General features: G+C 36.5%; 1 pseudogene; it reads left to right on the top strand.

The window, feature by feature from the left end:
* Nucleotides 1-22935, top strand: part of LOC115842166 (inosine-5'-monophosphate dehydrogenase 1-like) — a 184371-nt pseudogene that overhangs the window by 33276 nt on the left and 128160 nt on the right.

Raw genomic sequence — 22935 nt, 5'->3', positions numbered from 1 at the left:
TAGCAATGTTGAGCATCTTTTCATGTGCCTCTTGGCCATCTGTATGTCTTCTTTGGAGAAATGGGTTGATGACTATTTTGACACAACTATTTCTGTTACAACATTATTTTCATTCCTCAGTCCATATTTCAATATAATATAATTGTTCTAGATTTAAATATTTATGATTGTAGGCTCTCTTGCTTGCAGTTCTTGCAAATTCTAGAAAGCACAAGTCTGTAAGTGTAGATACCTCATTCAAACAAATTCACATTTTTACTCATTTGACCATTAGTACATAGTATTTATTTTACTTAAAAAGTTATTAAAAACTAAATCTGTATTGACATTATTTAATTTATTCCCGATATTAAAACAGACATGTCTCTTAGATCTTCCCCCTCGTCTCCCATTCTTATTGTCTTGGAACATCCTTGTTTAAGAACAGTAAAGTGTTACCTTTTATAGGAAGTCTAAATCCCTGCCTCTCTCAAGCCTTTCGATAACATGACTTCATCCCTTGCCATGTCCAGCTACTTAAGCCTCTCTACACCACATGGCTTCTGTCTTGATAGACCTTTAGTCATTTGTTTAATCCCACATACATTTGCTTATCTTTATCTTTTGCACTTAATATGCCATCCAGCTCTCAATATATCTGCTTGTTTTTAAATTTTTTATTGAAATATAGTTGATTTACAATGTTGTGTTAGTTTCAGGTGTATAGCAAAGTGATTAAGTTATATATATACATATATATGTGTATATATATTCTTTTTAGATTCATTTCCATTATAGGTTATTACAAAATATTGAGTACAGTTCCATGTGCTATACAGTAGGTCCTTATTGATTATCCACTTTGTATATAGTAGTGTTATATTTTAATCCCAAACTCCTAATTTAGATCAGCTTCAAGTTACTCATCCTTCAAGGCAAGTTAAAATCTCATCTTATGAAAGAGACCTTCTGTTTGGCTCTCCAGATCCACTCTCCACCCTGACCTCTGTCCCAAAGGCTAATGGACTACATTAACAGGTTCCTTTGGCCTAGATGTCCATTAAATTTAGCCAAAGGGGAGCCCTGGCAGATGGGAGGGGAAGAAAGAAAAGAGTAAGATTGTGGTATTTCTTCCACCAATCCCTTTCTATAAGGTAATGTTTATCTAACTGCATCCCTCAACCAAAGGTAGCCCTCTCCACATGACTCCCTTCTTCCAGGTTCCAGGAATTACTCTAATCCTTAGCCCTTTAGTATGGTAATGGCCTGGTTGTCATTAGCCCCATGGTAATGTATTATCCCTTATGGCTTCCACTTATGCTGAATGCATCTTTGTAAATGATACCTTTATTGAACCTTCCTGAAATTATCTATTTCCTGCTAGGATCCTAATTGATACACATCCCTTCCAAGAAGCCTTAGCCAATAACTCCCATTCACTTTCAGATGATGGCATTTATCTTTATCGCACTGTGTTGGCTTTTAAATATGCCCACAAATTCTTTGGTATTCCTCTCTTCAAAGAATGGAGCCTAAGTCTCCTCTCCTGGAGGCTACAGAAAGTGACAGAAGTGTTGTCACATGACTTCCTTTTTTAGGACACAAAAGGCATTGTGGCTTTTGCTTGCTCTCTCTCTTGGATCACTCATTCTAAGGAAGCCACCTGCCAATTGACACTGGCCCACATGACAAGGTACTGAGATCTCCTGCCAATAGCCATGTGAGTGACTGAAGCAGATCCCCCAGCCAGAGTCAAGCCTTCCGATGACTGCAGCTGTGGTTGACATCTTGACTCAACCTTATGAGAAACCCTGTACCAGAATTACCCAGCTAAGCTGCCCTCAAATTTCTGATCCACAGGAACTGTGACATTATAAATATTTGTTCTTTTAAGCTGCTATGTTTGGGAGGTAATTTGTTATGTAGCAATACATAATACTAATGAATAACTAATATAGCCAGATAGACAGAAACATACTCTATTTAAAGGGTTTTAGGCCACAGAGGTATAATGCAAATTCAACATTGGATCACCCTAGTACTCTTTGCCTTTAATTATCTCATTTTTTCCCCATGAAATAATCTTTGAGTCCTCCCAACAACCATGACTCTGAATTCCTCCATAACTTTGCTCTTAGTGTAACTTAGTGAATCTCCTGCTAATGACATCAGATGTGCCCTATAATTTTGCCTCTTGTGCCATGGATTAAACCTAAGAGTCCCACTCACTACTTCTCCAATCCTGACCATGAAAATATTTTTACTACCAAATCTGTGCCACACAAGGATAGCACTCTCACATTCTTCTTTTCATTTTCCTATTATATTTATAATATTACATTATTTAAGACTTAAAGCAGTAGTATATGCCTTGCCCTCCTAAACTGTATTGCAAAGGGAGGAATCATAATCTCATGCTTATATTCTATTCCTTTCAATTCTGTTGAATATAGAGTAGAAAATAAGTGCTTATAAATGCGGATATCTTGTGACATTATGTTTAATAAATGCTCTTTTTTTCTTGCTTCATTCTTCCTTCTGCTGCTACTACTACCCTACCACCCCCAAAATCTATATGTCTCATTTGAGTTAGAAGATTTTTATGTTTCCCTGAGCTCCTCTGCCATCCTCTGGTGCAAATTATTATATATTCTGTATAGATGTTAAACTTTTAGGGGGGTTTTAACTTGTTTATTTTAATTTAGAGCAATTTGCTGGTCAAATACATCACCTTCATCCATAATCCCAGAGTAATTATATAGAAAACATTGCTGCTGTTTGCCACATTCAACTTGGACATAAATGAAGATGACTCTATCCTGATGTTACTGTGTTGGCTCTCGGATAAATAGGAACATATGTGGCATGTCCAAAGTAAATGGATGACTTACTCTCCTAGATAACTTCATTTGTCAAAAAGAAAACAGGGTTTCCTGGCTCTTTTTCCTTTTGTCCAATAAAAATAAGCCTTTGAGACAGCTTTTCTCTCATTGACATGCCATTAATTGCCAATATTGCTGGAGCTACACAGTTATAAATATGCGAAGTGTGATATATGTGGGCCTATTTTGCATACTGTGCCTGTGTCCCCAGCTGCCTGCTATTTTTATTCAAGTCAAACATGCTTTGATGTGCTTATTTTGTTGTTTTTGTTTGAATTCTGTGATACTGAATGATGAAAAACAGTTTATAAAAATCATCAGATATACAAACGTTGCTGAAATATGTCCAAAATCTAACCTTTTGTGTTTGAATATAAATATCAATGTTAATATGACAGTAACAGAAATTTGTATTTCATAAAATTCTTCACACATACAGGATTTCAAAGATACCTAAATCACATAGACAATGTGCATATAAATTCAAAAAACTTAGTGTGTATGATTAAGTTATGTAATTACAGAGCAGGATGGAAATTCAGAGATATTTGGATTCAACTTTTTCATTTATGAAGAAGTTGAAGTCAAAGTATATTAGGGTATTTGTTCATGGCTACACAGCCAATTTAATGACAAACTACACAGAATCAGATTTCTAGTGACCCTTGGTTCAGAGTTCTTTTCCTTTACAAAAATCAGAAGTAGTCATAGCTGTGTTATCCAGAAGTAGACAGGGTGGCTTTTATTTGGGAGTGCCTTATTCTCCATGTTCTTGGATGTGCTGCCCTACCAAGACAGGTCAACCTTGCTCTTTCAATATGCCCAGGGATAAGTAAGTCCCTAGAGGCAGAGTCTCACTACATGAAAGATATTTAACACTGAGGAAGTTATAAGAATGAAATTTTATAAATTAACATTGAGAAATGGATAATTCTATAGACTATAAGATTCAGGTAAGCATTATCATTACAGCCAAAGCTAGATATACATAGCTTTATTCATTAGCCATGATGAATTATCACAGATATCAAGAATTTATTCTTATATATTCAGAGAATTTCTCTCTACATTCAGAAGATACAAACTTAAAAACCTCTAGGGGCTGGCAGTTAAGTTGCTGAAACAGCTGGGTGTGATAGCACAGGGAATAGTGAAGAGTCTGGTAAAATAGAACATAAATATCCTATTTAAAGGGAGCAGCTGCTATTCATCTCTAGACAGTACCTATCAGCTAGAAATTTGGAACTAACATAAAAACTTTCTATGTTTGGAAAGGAAGCAAGATTGATTAAAAACTACTTTCCCACATTTCTCCAAAGAAGACATACAGATGGCCAATAGGCACATGAAAAGATGCTCAACACTGCTAATTATTAAAGAAATGCAAATCAAAACTACAATGCAGTATCACCTCACACCAGTCAGAATGGCCATCATTAAAAAGTCTACAAATAGTAAATGCTGGAGGGGGTGTGGAGAAAAAGGAACCCTCCTACACTGTTTGTGGGAATGTAAGTTGGTGCAGCCATTATGGAGAACAGTACGAAGGTCCTTAAGAAACTAAAAATAGAGCTACCATATGATCCCACTCCTGGACATATATCTGGAAAAGATGAAAACCCTAATTCAAAAAGATACGTGCACCCCCATATTCATAGCAGCACTATTTATATTAGCCAAGACGTGGAAGCAACCTAAGTGTCTAAGTGACAGTTGAATGGATAAAGAAGATGTGGTATATAGATATAGATATAGATAGATACAATGGAATATTACTCAGCCATAAAAAGGAATGAAATAATGCCATTTGCAGCAACATGGATGCACCTAGAGATTATCATACTAAGTGAAGTAAGTCAGACAGAAAAAGACAAATATCATATGGTATCACTTATATGTGGAATCTAAAAAAATGATATCAATGAATTTATTTACAAAACAGAAATATACTCACAGACATAGAAAACAAACTTATGGTTACCAGAGGGGAGAGCAAGGGTGGGGTTGGGGGAGATAAATTAGGAGTTTGGGATTAACATATATGCACTACTATGTATAAAATAGATAAACTAAACAGACTTACTATATAGCACAGAGAACTATATTCAATATCTTGTAATACATAACCTACAATGGAAAAGAATCTGAAAGAATATATATATTATATATTGTATATATAGCTGAATTACCTTGCTGTATACCTGAAGCTAACACAACATTGTAAATTAACTATACTTCAATAAAAAATGGTTTTTAAAAACTAGTTTCCCAATTTTTATATACTCACAATGATTTATGAATATTTATTTTAATTACATAAGACAAAAACTTTTGGTCTGAATTTGGCCTCTGGGTCTTCACTTTACAACATGTCCTATGCAGACTTACATAGAAAGTCGAATCATAACCAGATGTTTTCTCACATATAATAGAGTCATAACAAGGAGAGTTATGATTATTTAATGTCCCAGGTCTAATAAAGTCCCATATAGAGTTTCCATTAGGGATAATGCTGCCAACGAGGAACAGAAATACTATAAATTCACTCTCTCCATTCCTTGCATCTATGTCCAAACCAAGGAGAGACTCTTATCATCGACCCAGAGATACTCCTGCTCCAATAGTTGAGACTCCTTTTCTCTTGTATTGTACATATGGCTATATCCACCTTTACTTCAACAATTCTCTACTTTTTCTGGAGAAAAAGTGGCCAACCCCCTTCTGATTAAAAACAATCTCTTCTATAGATATTTCTATAGAAGATTATTGCTAATGAATAGAAATAATACATTATTTCTTATAAATGTAAGGTTGGTTGGCCTGGGAATAGTCCTGTTTCCTTCAGGTGAATTTGGATTTGCCTGTTCAGATCCTTCCTGTGTTGATTTTATATTTAGCTTTGAGTGTTAACACTATCTTTCTCATGTCCAAGTTCTCAGAGGACTACTTTAATGCAGCTTCTAATTCTGACTTTTTAAGACCAGCTAATGACATAGTGTTCTCAAGTTCATGGAGTGACATGAATTTCCAAATACCCCAAAAATTAATAGGTTAAAAATTACTTTATGTCTAAAACATCAAACCAGTTGCTGAACTGGGTGGCATTTACAGTATCCTGTATTCTCCCTTCCAAATCCTGATGCATGCTATCAACCCACTACCATTTGCACAGAAGTGGCTAAGAAGATCTTTGTATAGTTCTTAACAATCAGGGTACACTGAAATTTATCAGGCACCCAAATTACTGCCTCAATTTTTCCTCATTCTTGACACACAAAAAGTGTGTACAACAGAGGGAACAAAGCACTGGATTTGCAAACAGAACAAATCATGTTCCCTATGAGATCTTGAGCTGGTGGAGTCATGAGCTAGTTCTTTAGGGGGGAGTGACAATGCTATCTCAATATTCTACTTGCTTAGGTACCAAGGAACTTGTCGTGGAGACCACTTGCCAGATAGCAGCTCCAAGTTTCCTATCAGTGTCGCCAGAGGAGAAGAGAGTCAGATAGGCAGGTGGTATCTTCATTGCCTTTAATAAAGTTCCAAAAACCTTTTAACTATAATCGGCTTATATCAGCTTTAATTATTCTGTCCCATTAATTAAGAACTATAGCCTTCCCCGTTTTTACTTAACCCTTGAAAACTGTACTTAGACCCAGTATAATATCATGGTATGGATTCCAAAATAAAACTGACTTCACAGCTTATTCTGCCACCTAAAACATCTGTGCCTCAGTTTCTTCAAAAAGGTATTAACAGAGGATCTATGTCATAGAGGTTTTTGTAACTATTAAATGAGTTAATGTCTGATACTTAGGATAGTGCCTGGCCTATGATAAGCACTATATACATTTTATCTAACTATTTTTTATTATCAACTACATTACTGTCTCTGCAGCTGTGCCTTTATAATTTTTTTCCTGATGATTCTGTCCTAGTGCCTTCGTAATTTCATACATATTTGTCAAGCAGATGTCCAAATTTCTGGTTTGGAAAATATGTTCATCATCATAATTAAAGAAAACGTATTTCTAAAATAGTACTGCTGTTCAATTTTCCTATCCTTAAATGCCAGCTGCAGAGTCCCCCGGCAGGAAGTATCTCTTGATGTCTCCTAGTCCCTAGTACTCTGCACCTTTTCTGTGTCTTGGTCTATAAACAGGTAATTTCTTTAGACACTTTTGCTCAAAATCAAATCTCAAATGTCAAACAATGAGTGTATTTTAAAAAAAGCCACAAAAGGGTACTCAGCAAGCTGATACAATTCCTTTGCTTCTAGACCATGCACACTTTCCAAATTAATGAGGCTTTTTAAACTCCACTGTCATTTTCATTTTGGCTCTGTTCAGGATAACTAGACTTCTGGTCATTAAAAATAATTTTCAGAAAAACTCTATTGTATCAGAGATCATCATTACTTTTTTTTTTTTTTTTTTTTTTTTTTTTTTTGTGGTACGCGGGCCTCTCACTGTTGTGGCCTCTCCTGTTGCAGAGCACAGGCTCCAGACGCACAGGCCCAGCGGCCATGGCTCACGGGCCCAGCCGCTCCGCGGCATGCGGGATCCTCCCGGACTGGGGCATGAACCCGTGTCCCCTGCATCAGCAGGCGGACTCTCAACCACTGCGCCACCAGGGAAGTCCAACAGCTGGGTTTTTTGAAGGACCATCGCAAGAGTGAGTGTTTCAAGAGGAAGGGAATAGAAACTGTTAGTCCTTTTAAGACCTAGACTCAGAAGATCCAGAACATTCTATTGGTCAAAGCAGTCACAAGAGCAGCCCAGCTTCAAAGGGAGGGAATATAGTCTTTTCCTGTGAGAAGTGACATACAGTGCAGAGAAGGGAGAAATTGCAGGGTCCATCTTTGGAGACTGGCTACCATGTTAACTAAATCCACCCTCTTCTCCCCAGATTTATTTTGTCTGTTGATGGACAGCAAATGGAATAAGAACTAAGAAAGTAGTTCAGTAGGTTCTTGTTATTTATCTATTTTATATACAGTAGTGTGTATCTGTTAATCCAAAAATCCTAATCTATTCTATTATATAGCACAGGGAACTATATTCATTATCTTGTAATAACCTATAATGGAAAAGAATCTGAAAAAGAATAAATATGTATGTATAAATGAATCACTTTGCTGTACGCCTGAAACTAACACAACATTGTTTAAATCAACTATACTTCAATTAAAAAACAACATTAAAAAAAGAAAGTAGTTCAAAATACAAAATAAGTTACAAATAATATCTTTAAATTGTATTGAAATTGAATAGAAAGAAATATGATCTTGGAATCAGAACACTGGGGTTCTAGTCCAGGTTCTATAATTTGTAAGCTAATGTGACCTAGAACAATTCACCTAAACTGAATATCTTAGATTATTCTCTTACAAGAACAGATGGAGAAAAAACAGGCAAGAAACTGACCCTGGGAATGAAAGGAAAATAACTGATATATGGCCAACATGTAACTTACAAAGAGAAAATCATTAATCAGACTTAGGAAGACAAACTGTGTCTCAACATTGTCTCAAGATACTGTCAGGCTCCTCTGATTGTTGTCATAACCACAAAACATAAAAGCCACATGGATGGGTCAGTCACCGTGGAAGGTCAAAGACAAAAGGCAAAAGTCACCAGGATGGACTGAGGAACTGGGATGCAGGCATGGGTCAGACAACAGGGAGAGATAAAGAGATAGCACAGTCCTGGTCTCTCTGCATTTTTATCCAGATATTCTGAATTAATAAGCAATTCTAAATTTAAAATTTTCAACTCTAGTTCTATACCAAAACTGCCTGTGGAACTTAAAAAAGCATAAGTCCACATCGTGCACACTATTCCTCCACCTGGAATATGCTTTTATTTTATTTTTTTTACATTGTGTAATCACACCCAATTTTTTTTCACTGTTTACATTTTTTTAACATCTTTATTGGAGTATAATTGCTCCACAATGGTGTGTCAGTTTCTGCTTTATAACAAAGTGAATCAGTTATACGTATACATATGTTCCCATATCTCTTCCCTCTTGCGTCTCCCTCCCTCCCACCCTCCCAATCCCACCCTCCCTATCCCACCCCTCCAGGCGGTCACAAAGCACCCAGTTGCTCTCTCTGTGCTATGCGGCTGCTTCCTACTAGCTATCTACCTTACGTTTGGTAGTGTATATATGTCCATGCCTCTCTCTCGCTTTGTCACAGCTTACCCTTCCCCCTCCCCATATCCTCAAGTCCATTCTCTAGTAGGTCTGTGTCTTAATTCCTGTCTTACCCCTAGGTTCTCCCTCAGAATGGGAGAAAATATTTGCAAATGAAGCAACTGACAAAGGATTAATCTCTAAAATTTATAAGCAGCTCACGCAGCTCAATAACAAAAAAACAACCCAATCCAAAAATGGGCAGAAGACCTAAATAGATATTTCTACAAAGAAGATATACAGACTGCCAACAAACACATGAAAGAATGCTCAACATCATTAATCATTAGAGAAATGCAAATCAAAACTACAATGAGATATCATCTCACACCAGTCAGAATGGCCATCATCAAAAAATCTAGAAACAATAAATGCTGGAGAGGGTGTGGAGAAAAGGGAACCCTCTTGCACTGTTGGTGTGAATGTAAATTGATACAGCCACTGTGGAGAACAGTATGGAGGTTCCTTCAAAAACTACAAATAGAACTATCATATGACCCAGCAATCCCACTACTGGGCATATACCCTGAGAAAACCATAATTCAAAAAGAGTCATGTACCAAAATGTTCACTGCAGCTCTATTTACAATAGCCCGGAGATGGAAACAACCTAAGTGTCCATCATTGGATGAATGGATAAAGAAGATGTGGCACATATATACAATGGAATATTACTCAGCCATAAAAAGAAATGAAATTGAGCTATTTGTAATGAGGTGGATAGACCTAGAGTCTGTCATACATAGTGAAGTAAGTGAGAAAGAGAAAGACAAATACCATATGCTAACACATATATATGGAGTTTTGGAATATCCTTTTTTCCTGGTTAATTCCAATCCATCCTTTAAGTCTCAGCTCAGTAGTCACCATCTCCCAAAGGGCTTCTGAGAGAACACTTCAACCAGGTTACAGTCTGTATACCTCCTTTGTGCTCCCAAAGATTATCATATTTAATATGCCCTATTTTCTGTTTCTCTTCAGTATACTGTGAAGCTAATGAATTTCTAAGGTTTAACACAGTGCCATCATCTTCCACCACCAAGACAGGTGATAGGTAGATAGATGATGGATGGAAGAAATGCAGGAAGGAAGGGAGGAAGGGGGGAAAGATGGAAGGAGGGAGAAGGGAGTAAAAGAAGGAAGGAAAGAAGAGAAGAAGATCACATTCCCAGCTTCTTTCTACCATCTCCAATACACATATGCATAAACATTTACACCCTGACCACCACCACGAGATTCTAAATCAATGGATATATACTTTTATAGATTCTATTCCTGATGTATAGTCAGGGTTGGTATTTATTGTTTTATGTTTGACAAGCAGAAAGTCAACTTGTACTGGCACAAGAATCTTATATGATCCAAATGTTGGGCATGAAATCCAAGGGTAGGAACACTACGTGTTTCTCCTGGTCCAGATATGGAAACCAAGGGAACTAACTAAATAATATATTTTTAGCATTCATTATTTGTCAAGCAGTGTTCCAAATGTCCTAAATATACTTTCTTCTCACTGTAATGACAACAAGCCTATCTTACTATCTCCATTTTTACTGATAAGGAAGTTGGGGAATGATACAGAGAGAATAATTCAGCAGGTAACATATAGAGCCTGGTACACAAAAGCAACCATAGCAGCTTAGGGACTGTCCCATTAGATTCTCTGTATACTGTTGTATACAAGACTATAGACAGATTGATGTTCAATTCATGTTTATCAGCAGCAGCACATGGTTTACCTTGTCTCCTTTGTAGTCAGAAAACATACTAGTGCATATAAAATGAGTAAGGCAACAAGTATATATTCAACTTCAGTGCTACCTCTGAGAATGGCAAGATGGCAGAAGATGGAACATGACGTAATACAGCAGAAAAAGTAATGACCGAATTGAGTAAAATGTTTTCTAAGCAATAGGTGAGACACTTTCACGGGGCATCCATATGGGTCAGTGTTCTTTCCTTCCCACAAAATCCAATACCAGTGCCTACTTTATGGTGCACAACTTGTGGAGATGCACAGGGCCCATGGTTAGAAGGCAGGCTCCTCTTGGTTTTATGCTCTGCTGTCACTCTCTCAAAAGTTTTAATAGGGCTTCCCTGGTGACGCAGTGGTTGTGAGTCCACCTGCCGATGCAGGGGACAAGGGTTCGTGCCCCGGTCCGGGAGGATCCCGCATGCTGCGGAGCGGCTGGGCCCGTGAGCCATGGCCGCTGAGCCTGCACATCCGGAGCCTGTGCTCTGCAGCAGGAGAGGCCACAGCAGTGAGAGGCCCGCGTACCGCAAAAAAAAAAAAAAAGTTTTAATAAATTTTGAAAAACCACCCATTTACAGTTTATATTTAGTTCCACCAATTATGTAGTCAGTCTTGTCCAGGAAATCCTATAAAGCCCCTCACTGCACAGCAATATGTAAAGGAGACAGTTTGTAACAGGTGGCCACAGCCAACATGTTTGCAAAAATGAGAGAAGCTGCTTAAATATCTGTAATAATAAAAAAGAAGAGAATTGTTAGACTCATAGAAATAAAGTCAGAGTCTTAAAAATCCTCATAATTAGCATATCAGTCTTAAATCAAGGAAGTGACAAGGCTGACATGAAGCAGATTGGATCAGCAGGTATTGGCCCAGCATGGAATACAGAAGTGGATCAATGGACAACAGTGAACAAGGACAGTGAGAAAACAGACATGGATAAAAATTAGAAGGACAATATCCTTAGCAGTAGAGGCAGAGTATTTTTTCAAAACCTCTGGAAAAATAAATTGTTAATAAATATAGGGAAGGGCATTTATCTGGATATCATTTTTAACTGTGTTATGCTTAAGTGAACTGCTTAGTAATCTATACATAATTTAATTTCATGATGTGAATTCAGTCATTCTCAATTAATCATTTTTGACGTCTTTGTAAACTACTGAGTTATGAGAACCTCTTCAAGAATTATTAATCACAGGAAAATAACTGGATATTTGTGCTGACATTCTTATTGCTCAGAGGGAACAAATGAGGCAAGAACTAATATTGAAGGATCCCATGGAGACTTGTTTCTGTTTAAGTAAGCTAGTTGCTTAGGACATTCATTGGGAAGAAACAGGTATTCATAACAATGCCTAATATCTGAGGGCTTTTGTGCATTATTTGTTTAACCACTTTAAGAACTCTATGAGGCAGATACTATTTTAATCCCCATATTATTTTTTTCATTCATTTATTTCATTTTATTTATTTATTTTTATTGAAGTATAGTTGATTTACAATGTTTCAGGTGTATAGCAAAGTAATTCAGGTGTGTGTGTGTGTGTGTATATATATATATATACACACACATACACACATATTTAATTTTTCAGATTCTTCTCATTTATAGGTTATTACGAGATATTGAATATAGTTCCCTGTACTCTACAGTAGGTCCTTGTAGTTTATTTTATATACAGCAGTGTGTATATGTTAATTCCAAATTCACAATTTATCCTTCCCCCCTTTTCCCTTTGGTAACCATAAGTTTATTTTCTATGTCTGGGAGTCTACTGCTGTTTTGTAAATAACTTCATTTGTATCCATTTTTTTTATTTCACATATAAGTGATATCATATGATATTTGTCTTTCACTTTCTGACTTACTTCACTGAGTATGATAATCTCTAGGTCCATCCATGTTGCTGCAATGGCACTACTTCATTCTTTTTTATGGCTAATATTCCACTGTATACGTATCACATCTTCTCTGATTTTTTTTATTGAAGTCTAGTTGATTTACAATGTTGTATTAATTTCTGCTGTACAGCAAAGTGATTCAGTTATATACATATACGCATTCGCTTTTATGTTCTTTTCCATTATGGTTTATCTCAGGATATTGAATATAGTTCCCTGTATATATACCACATCTTCTTTATTCATTCATTTGTCGATGAACATTTAGATTGCTTCCATATCTTGACTATTGTAAATAGTGCTGCTATGAACATTGGACTGCATGTATCTTTTCGAATTAGAGTTTTCATCCTTTCTGGATATATGCCCAGAAATTGGATTGCTAGATCATTTGGTAACTCTATTTTTAGTTTTTTAAGGAACCTTCATACTGTTCTCCATGGTGGCTGCACCAATTTACATTCCTACCAACAGAGTAGGAGGGTTCCCTTTTCTCCACACCCTCTCTAGCATTTATTATTTGTAGACTTTTCCATGATGGCCATTCTGACCAGCGTGAGGTGGTACCTCACCCTAGTTTTGATTTGCATTTCTCTAGCGATATTGAGCATATTTTCATGTGCCTGTTGGCCATCTGTGTGTCTTCTTTGGAAAAATGTCTATTTAGATCTTCTGCCCGTTAAAAATTTTTTTATCGGAGTATGCTTGATTTACAGTGTTATGTTAATTTCTGCTATACAGCAAAGTGTTTCAGTTATACAAACATATATATATTCTCTTTCATATTATTTTCCATCATGGTTCATCACAGGATATTGAGTATAGTCCCCTGTGCTATACAGTAGGACCTTGTTGTTTATTCATCCTGTATATAATAGTTTGCATCTGCTGGTCCCAAACTCCCAATCCTTTCCTCCCCCACTTCCCCCTCCTCCTTGGCAACCATAACTCTATTCTCTATATCCATGAGTCTGTTTCTGTTTCATAGATATGTTCATTTTTGTCATATTTTAGATTCCACATATAAGTGATATCAAGTGGTATTTGTCTTTCTCTTTCTAACTTTGGTATGATAATCTCTAGTTCCATCCATGTGGCTGCAAATGGCAATATTTCGTTCCTTTTTTATGGCTGGGTAGTATTCTATTGTATATATGTACCACATCTTCTTTATCCGTTCACCTGTTGATGGACATTTAGGTTGTTTCCATGTCTTGGCTATTGTAAATAGTGCTGCTGTGAACACAGGGGTGCATGTATCTTTTCAAATTAGTTTTGTCTGGATATATGCTCAGGAGTGGGATTGCTCAAAATACTTTTTCATTCCCCTTTCAGGCCCCTCACTAAAGAAAAGATATAGATGGCTAATCAGCACATAAAGGATGATCAACATCATTAGCACCTGGGAGATGAAAATTAAAACAAACGAAATACCACCAGACTCTCTAGAACGCTTACACTAAAAGACTATCTAATATCAAGTTTCAGTGAGGATGCAGAGCAACCAGAACTCTCATATACTGTCACTGGGAAAGCAAAATAGACATTTTTGCTTTTAGCCATTTTGGAAAACAGTTTAGCAGTTATTCGTTTGCATTAAGAAGATACTTATTATGTGACCCAGCAATTATACCTCTAGAAATTTACCCAAGAGAAACGAAAACATATGTCCACACAAAGAGTAATTCATAACAGGTTTATTCATAATTGCCAAAAACTGAAAAGAACTCAAATGTCCATCAACTTGTGAATGCATATATAAATTGTGGTATATCCATCCAAAGGAATATTACTCAGCCATAAAAATAAACTACTGATATAGACAAGAACATAGATTAATCTCAAAAGCATTATGCTAAATGAAAGAAGCCAGACACAAAAGACTTTACACTCTGTACTCTTACTTATATAGAAGTTTTTAAAAGTCAGACTGTAGATACAGAAAGCTGATGAGTGATGGCCAGAGCCTGAAGGAGAGGATTGACTGAAAATGGTCATGAAAGAACTCTTTGGGATGATGAAAATATTCTATATGATGACTGTGGCAGCTACACACTGTACATATTTGTTAAAAATCATTAAATTGTACACTTAAACAATGTTAATTTATGCAAATTACATCTCTATAAAACTGATTTAAAAAAACCTCTTTAGTCAATCATAATGTAGCAAATTTGTTGAACAGCTACATCATAACAAAATTGTGAACCTAAGTACGATTATATTTCATCTTCATTCATCTGTAATTTTTGACAGGTAATTGCTTGCTCATTTATTGTTTCCAGTACCATTTTATAATCACACAAGTTACATAGAAAGTATTTTCTGATGAAACACATTTGCTTTGAAACACGTATATTTCATTAAATCACAGATACTAGATTTCATAAAGATGAAGTATTGTTTTTGCACTGCCAGCATTTAATCAGCATATGGGGTAGGGGAGCTTCTTGATTTCCATGTATAAGATATTGAAGTCATCCCATCTTTTCCCATCCCAGCCCAATCACTTGTGGTGATTGTTTATATAAATGGCTGCTGACCAGATGAATTTAGCAAAATCTTAAATGCTCAGGATTAATCTTGATTCATTGTTTAGTGCTTGTGGATAAAAATCTGCCCACTAAGTTCCTTTCTTCCAAACACTCACATTTCAGATGAGGGAAGGTCTGAAAGCCCAGATACTTGTTTCCTGCTTCTGCTATCTCATCCATGTCCACACACATGTAGATGCCAACAGGAGTCTGGACCACCGTGTATCTTAAAAACGGACTTTTAGAGAATTGATTGAACCCCAAACCTAAACAAAATACTTTTTCATTCCCCTTTCCAAATGAAGCTCTTTAAAGTGATGTAGATAAAAACGAAAATGTTTCAAAGTTCAGCAGAGAAAATAATAATTTTAAGAAAATAATAATAATTGTGTCATGTTCTCTGCTTAAAAATGCCTTCTTATACCTTATCTCAAATCACACCAAACCACCAGAGGATCAGCCATGATTTAATATTAACTCCTCAGTAATATTTTTTTCTTTGACTACAGAACATTTCTGGGAAGTTTCCTAACACCAGACTGCCCTGAGACAGCTCAGCATAATACACCCCTCACTGCACAGATGACACATGTCCTTCCTTTATAACCTGTGCATACCACTTCCACACATGGAATGCAAGGAGGACCAGACCTCTCTGGTTGTTAGTGAGAATACACTTAAAAGGGGCTTTTTAAAAATTAATTAAACCCATGCCATTTCCAAATACAACCAAGTTCCTACTGTTTCCAAACAGCTAATATCTCAAAGCGAAACATATCTGGCACAGCCAAATCTAGAGGACACTTTCAGGCTCCACTCCCTGCATTTCTTCCAGGAGGAAAGTCGATTTGTCTGATTAAAAATGATGAGATGCCACCGGGCACACAGACTTTGGGAAAAGTCAGCTCTAGGATGAATGATGAAGTAGGAAAATTCCCATTGGGGATACATAAATGGAGATACTGGGGTGTGCTTCAAGACCCTGAAAATAAGGTGAGTTTTGAAGAATTAAGTTAATAGTAATTCACATTTTCATATGCAGCAGTAGAGCAAAAGATTATCTGTTATATGATGAAGAGTTTAGACACATTAGAAATCTAATCAGGGTAGTTTATTCATTTTATCCTTTTCTCCTCCTTAAGAAAAAATAAAGAATTCAACGTAGCACACAGAAATATATACAATATAATAAGAAGGTAATAGATAAAAAATAAATGTTGACACCTCTACCTATTAGAATGGAGACTTGAGCACACAAATCTACTTTTGCTTTCTTCTCAAATCCCACTAAAATAATAGAATAGAGACTTTAATGCATAAGAGCAAAAGATGGAAGAACTGGGGGTAATAGCAAAATTTTGGAAGAGATGGGCTACTGGTAATGATATAAACTTATAAAAGTCTCATAAATTGATGGTACCAGTTCACTTTGAAAATGATGATAAAGAGAGTATCCTAAAATAAGGAGGATGGCTTGAAGCAGCAATTCTTCAAATCCTCTCTCCTAACTCAGCAAATGACTCAAGTTTTATGTATTAGAGAAGTTAAAAGAAAGAGCTTCTGGATTTAGGAGGGGGTGGTACAGGTGAGGGTAGAAGTATGAAAACAAATACAGAGAGATTAAATACCACATCCTCACTGGATTCTTAGACCCCAGTCTACTTTCCCTACTCAGATCTCAGAATGCTGGCAACTGATGGACCTTCTACATCCATGTAGAAGATGTGAAGAGTTTTCTTCAGAGAATCTTACTAGTTAAGAGGAAAGATCTGGAAGATACCAACATTAGAGGTCGATCCAAAAAAGGCCCAGCCAGATCGCCCTATAGTAAAACTCATGGTACGCCAGCTCTAACTTCACCCTCAAACCTTATAAACGGCTTTTTAGACTCTATTAAATGGAAGCAGCAAACAAAAATTACCAACATCTGAATAAAGCCTCTGATGCAAAAGATGACAATTTGGAGGAAACAAGGACTAAACAAAGAGAAGAAAGAGTAAAAGTCATTAATATACTCAAAGAGATAAGATAAGCTATTGCATAGAGACAGAAACTGCTGTTAGGAACATTCCAAAAACAACCTCCCAAAAAGAGCTCTTTAAAATTAAACATATGATTATAGAAGTGAAAAATTCAGTAGAAGTATTGAAAGACAAAATTGAGTAAAGAAGGAAAACAATCCAGAAAGAGGAAAACAAGAAATTAAGGCAAAAGAACATACTCACTAGAGATACAAAAAGAATTCTCAAGTGATGGTACAGAAAGTTTCTATAATAACAGCTGTGCCCCAGCAAAGAAGGAAAACAATCCAGATTGGAGCAGAGCACAAAGTTCTTCAGGAAGAGATTTCTTTAAGAAAATGAAACTGATAGAACACCTGATATATTTCAGAATCTTGAGAAGATATTCAGACAATATGACCTCCAGGGAAAACATAAAGTTGTGTAAGAAAAGTAAAATTATCAAGATTTACTAAATGGCTCAATTGTCAATTGTGTTTATTAAGAGGACGTCATCTGGGAAGTAGGATTTATGCAGTGGAGACTGGGAGTGGTTAAAAAGAGCTAAATCTGCAAATTTTGTAGTTAGAAGTCAGTAAGTCATGCCTAAAATTGACAAACCAACAAGTGGCAATAAACCATGATATTCAGTGACATAGAAATATATCCCAAAATAATCCACCAAAAGTAAGGCAAAGTACACTACTGGTTTTCATAACAAACCTTGTAAGAACTACTGGTCTCTTTAAACTTTGTGGATATATAACTTTGACATAAATTAAAACTAAGAGCAACACAGCAAGTAGCTACTTATGGAGATTATGAATGTACACCAACAGAACATATAAGAGCACCAACCTCCTAATGCGATGCAGGTAATTGTAGCATAGAATGAATTTTCACTGACATCACACATAAAATTAGCAAATGCACATCTCAAAAAATTTAGATGGAAGTGAAGACGACATTGTCAAATATCCAGCAGCCCAAGACCTAAAGTGAACACTGTTACACTCCATTCCTTTGACATAATAACATGGAAACTGATCAGAGGTAGCCTTTTTCAAATTAGTTATATTTATTATAGAAATACACAACACAACAAAAAGATTCAATTTTAAAACCACCCAATCAATCTAAACTAAACTTTTCTATTAATGAGCTCACCGTAACCACACATATTTCTTTAAGTAGGGGTGTAAGGCCACACAGGTGGGTGTCTGTGACAGGCCATTATTTGACTTGTAGGGATAGATGATTTTGCTTTTCCAAGGGGTTGCTAGCCATGCCTGTGGATTGCATCTGGTACAAGAGCTCTCCAAAGATTATTCCAGAGGCTCCGGACAGATTCTCAACCCCTAGGCATCAGGACAATGAGAGAACAGCATATATGTTTGCTACAAGATCAACCAGTGACATTGAGCTATGTAAGCTCAGGATGCTTATACTTAGTGAACTTTCTTTTATATGCTGGTCTTAAATATTATTACTGTATATTTCACCTATTCTACCCTCACCAATCAATCTGTAGGTTTCATGTCTATATAAATTAAGAGACTCTATTATGTGGATCCTGATAAGAAGTAGTGTCCCTCACTAACTACTGTCAGATCTATGGGTTGAAAAAGATATGGTGCTGTGGTTAGAACTGGACTTAGAGTCATAATTCATACTTACATTCTGTGGATATTTTCTGGAAAATTGTCTTTTGATTATAGAGGTATTGATGGCAAAGATGCATGTGAATAATTTGAACTAAACCTCTACTTAAAACATGTAGAATCTAAAAAATAAAACAATTGAACAAGAAAACAAAACACAAACAGAGTCATATAAACAGAGGACACACAGGTGGTTGCCAGAAGGGAAGAGGGTGAGGAGTAAGAGTGAAATAGGTGAGGGATATTAAGAGGTACAGCCTTCCACTTACAAAATAAATAAGTCACACAGATGACATGCAGAGCATGGGAAATAATTCAAAAAGATGCATGCACCCCAATGTTCATTGCTGCATTATTTACAATTGTCAAGATGTGGAAGCAACCTAAATGTCCATCAACAGATAAATGGATAAAGAAGATGTGATTTGAGGACCTTCAAGATTATGAAAGAGTAAGAAGTGGAGATCACCTTCATCCTCACAAATACATCAAAAATATATCTACATGTGGAACAATTCTTAAACAACACCTACCGAACACCGGCAGAAAACCTCAGACTTCCCAAAGGCAAGAAACTCCCCATGTACCTGGCCATGTGGCTGACAGGGTCTTGGTGCTCCAGCCGGTGTCAGGCCAGAGACTTGGAGGTGGGAGAACTGAGTTCCGAGTTCAGGACGTTGGACCACCAGAGACCTCGAAGCCCCACATAATATGAATCAGCAAGAGCTCTCCCAGAGACCTCTGTCTCAATGCTAAGACACAGCTTCACTCAAAAACCAGAAAGCACCAGTGCTGGACACCCCATGCCAAACAACTAGCAAGAGAGAAACACAAACTCATCCATTAGCAGAGAGGCTGCCTAAAATAATAATAAGATCACAGACACCCCAAAACACACAGCCAGACGTAGTCCTGCCCACCAAAAAGACAAGATCCAGCCTCATCCACCAGAACACAGGCACCAGTCCCCTCTAACAGGAAGCCTACACAACCCACTGAACCAACCATACCCACTGGGGGCAGACACCAAAAACAACAGGAACTACGAACTTGCAGCATGCAAAAAGGAGACCCCAACCACAGTAAGTTAAGCAAAATGAGAAGACAGAAAAACACACAGCAGATGAAGGAGAAAGGTAAAAACCCACCAGACCTAATAAATGAAGAGGAAACAGGGAGTCTACCTGAAAAAGAATTGAGAGTAATGATAGGAAAGGTGATACAAAATCTTGGAAATAGAATGGAGAAAATACAAGAAACCTTTAACAATGACCTAGAAGAACCACAGAGCAAACAAACAATGATGAACAACAAAATAAATGAAATTAAAAATTCTCTAGAAGGAATCAATAGCAGAATAACTGAGGCAGAAGAATGGATAAGTGACCTGGAAGATAAAATAGTGGAAATAACTACCGCAGAGCAGAATAAAGAAAAAAGAATGAAAAGAATTGAGGACAGTCTCAGAGACCTCTGGGAAAACATTAAATGCACCAACATCAGATTATAGGGGTCCCAGAAGAAGAAGAGAAAAAGAAAGGGACTGAGAAAATATTTGAAGAGATTATAGTTGAAAACTTCCCTAATATGGGAAAGGAAATAGTCAAACAAGTCCAGGAAGTGCGGAGAGTCCCATACAGTATAAATCAAAGGAGAAACATGCCAAGACACATATTAATCAAACTATCAAAAATTAAATACAAAGAAAAAATATTAAAAGAAGCAAGGGAAAAGCAACAAATAAAATACAAGGGAATCCCCATAAGGTTAACAGCTGATCTTTCAGCAGAAACTCTGCAAGCCAGAAGGGAGTGGCAGGACATATTTAAAGTGACGAAAGGGGAAAACCTACAATGAAGATTACTCTACCCAGCAGGATCTCATTCGGATTCGACGGAGAAATTAAAACCTTTACAGACAAGCAAAACCAAAGAGAATTCAGCACCACCAAACCAGATTTACAACAAATGCTAAAGAAACTTCTCTAAGTGGGAAACACAAGAGAAGAAAAGGACCTACAAAAACAAACCCAAAACAATCAAGAATATGGTCATAGGAACATATATATCAATAATTACCTTAAATGTGAATGGATTAAATGCTCCAAACAAAAGACACAGGCTCACTGAATGGATACAAAAACAAAACCCATATATATGCTATCTACAAGAAACCCATTTCAGACCTAGGGACACATACAGACTGAAAGTGAGGGGATGGAAAAAGATATTCCATGCAAATGGAAATCAAAAGAAAGCTGGAGTAGCGATTCTCATATCCGACAAAATAGACTTTAAAATAAAGACTATTACAAGAGACAAAGAAGGACACTACATAATGATCAAATGATCAATCCAAGAAGTAGATATAACAGTTGTAAATATTTATGCACCCAACATAGGAGCACCTCAATACATAAGGCAAATACTAACAGCCATAAAAGGGGAAATTGACAGTAACAAAATCATAGTAGGGGACTTTAACACCCCACTTTCACCAATGGACAGATCATCCAAAATGAAATAAATAAGGAAACACAAGCTTTAAATGATACATTAAACAAGATGGACTTAATTGATATTTACAGGACATTCCATCCAAAAACAACAGAACACACTTTCTTCTCAAGTGCTCATGGAACATTCTCCAGGACAGATCATATCTTGAGTCACAAGTCAAGCCTTGGTAAATTTAAGAAAATTGAAATCGTATCACCTATCTTTTCTGACCACAACACTATGAGACTAGATATCAATTACAGGAAAAAATCTGTAAAAAATACAAACACATGGAGGCTAAACAATACACTACTTAATAACCAAGAGATCACTGAAGAAATCAAAGAGCAAATCAAAAAATACCTAGAAACAAATGACAATAAAAACACAACGACCTAAAATCTATGGGATGCAGCAAAAGCAGTTCTAAGAGGGAAGTTTAGAGCAATACAATCCTACCTGAAGAAACAAGAAACATCTCAAATAAACAACCTAACATTACACAGTATGGAACAGTATGGAAGTTCCTTAGAAAAATAAAAATAGAACTACCATATGACCCAGCAATCCCACTACTGGGCATATACCCTGAGAAAACCGTAATTCAAAAAGTGTCATTCACCACAATGTTCATTGCAGCTCTATTTACAAGAGCCAGGACATGGAAGCAACCTATATGTCCATTGACAGATGAATGGATAAATAAGATATGGCACATATCTACAATGGAATATTACTCAGCCATAAAAAGAAATGAAATTGAGTTATTTGTAGTGAGGTGGATGGATCTAGAGTCTGTCATGCAGAGTGAAGTAAGTCAGAAAGAGGAAAACAAATACCATATGGTAGCACATATATATGGAATCTGAAAGAAAAAAAATAATGGTTCTGAAGAACCTAGGGACAGGACAGGAATAAAGACGCAGATATAGAGAATGGACCTGAGGACACGGGGAGAGGGAAGGTAAGTTGGGAAGAAGTGAGAGAGGGGCAATGACATATATATACTACCAAATGTAAAATAGATTGCTAGTGGGAAGCAGCTGCATAGCATAGGGAGATCAGCTGGGTGCTTTGTGACCACCTAGCGGGTGGGACAGGGAGGGTGGGAGGGAGATGCAAGAGGGAGGGGGATATGGGGATATATGTATACGTATAGCTGACTCACTTTGTTATACAGCAGAAACTAATACAACAATGTAAAGGAATTATACTCTAAAAAAGATGTTAAAAAAAACATATAATAGAAAAAAAAAGATGTGATGTGTGTGTGTATACATATATATATATATACACACATATACGTACATATATATATATCACATATGTATATAATGAAATACTTCTTAGCAATAAAATATGGAATTTTGCCATTTTCAGCAACATGGATGGACTTGGAGGGCATTATGCTAAGTGAAGTAAGTCAAACAGAGAAAGACAAATACTGTATGATATCACATATATGTGCATCTAAAAAATACAACAAACTGATGAATATAACACAAAAGAAGCAGACTCACAGATATAG

The sequence above is a fragment of the Globicephala melas genome, chromosome 4 (genome assembly GCF_963455315.2).
Source record: "Globicephala melas chromosome 4, mGloMel1.2, whole genome shotgun sequence".
Classification (NCBI taxonomy): domain Eukaryota; kingdom Metazoa; phylum Chordata; class Mammalia; order Artiodactyla; family Delphinidae; genus Globicephala; species Globicephala melas.
The sequence above is the reverse complement of the archived record's forward strand: the minus strand, read 5'-3'. Positions and strand labels throughout refer to the sequence as shown.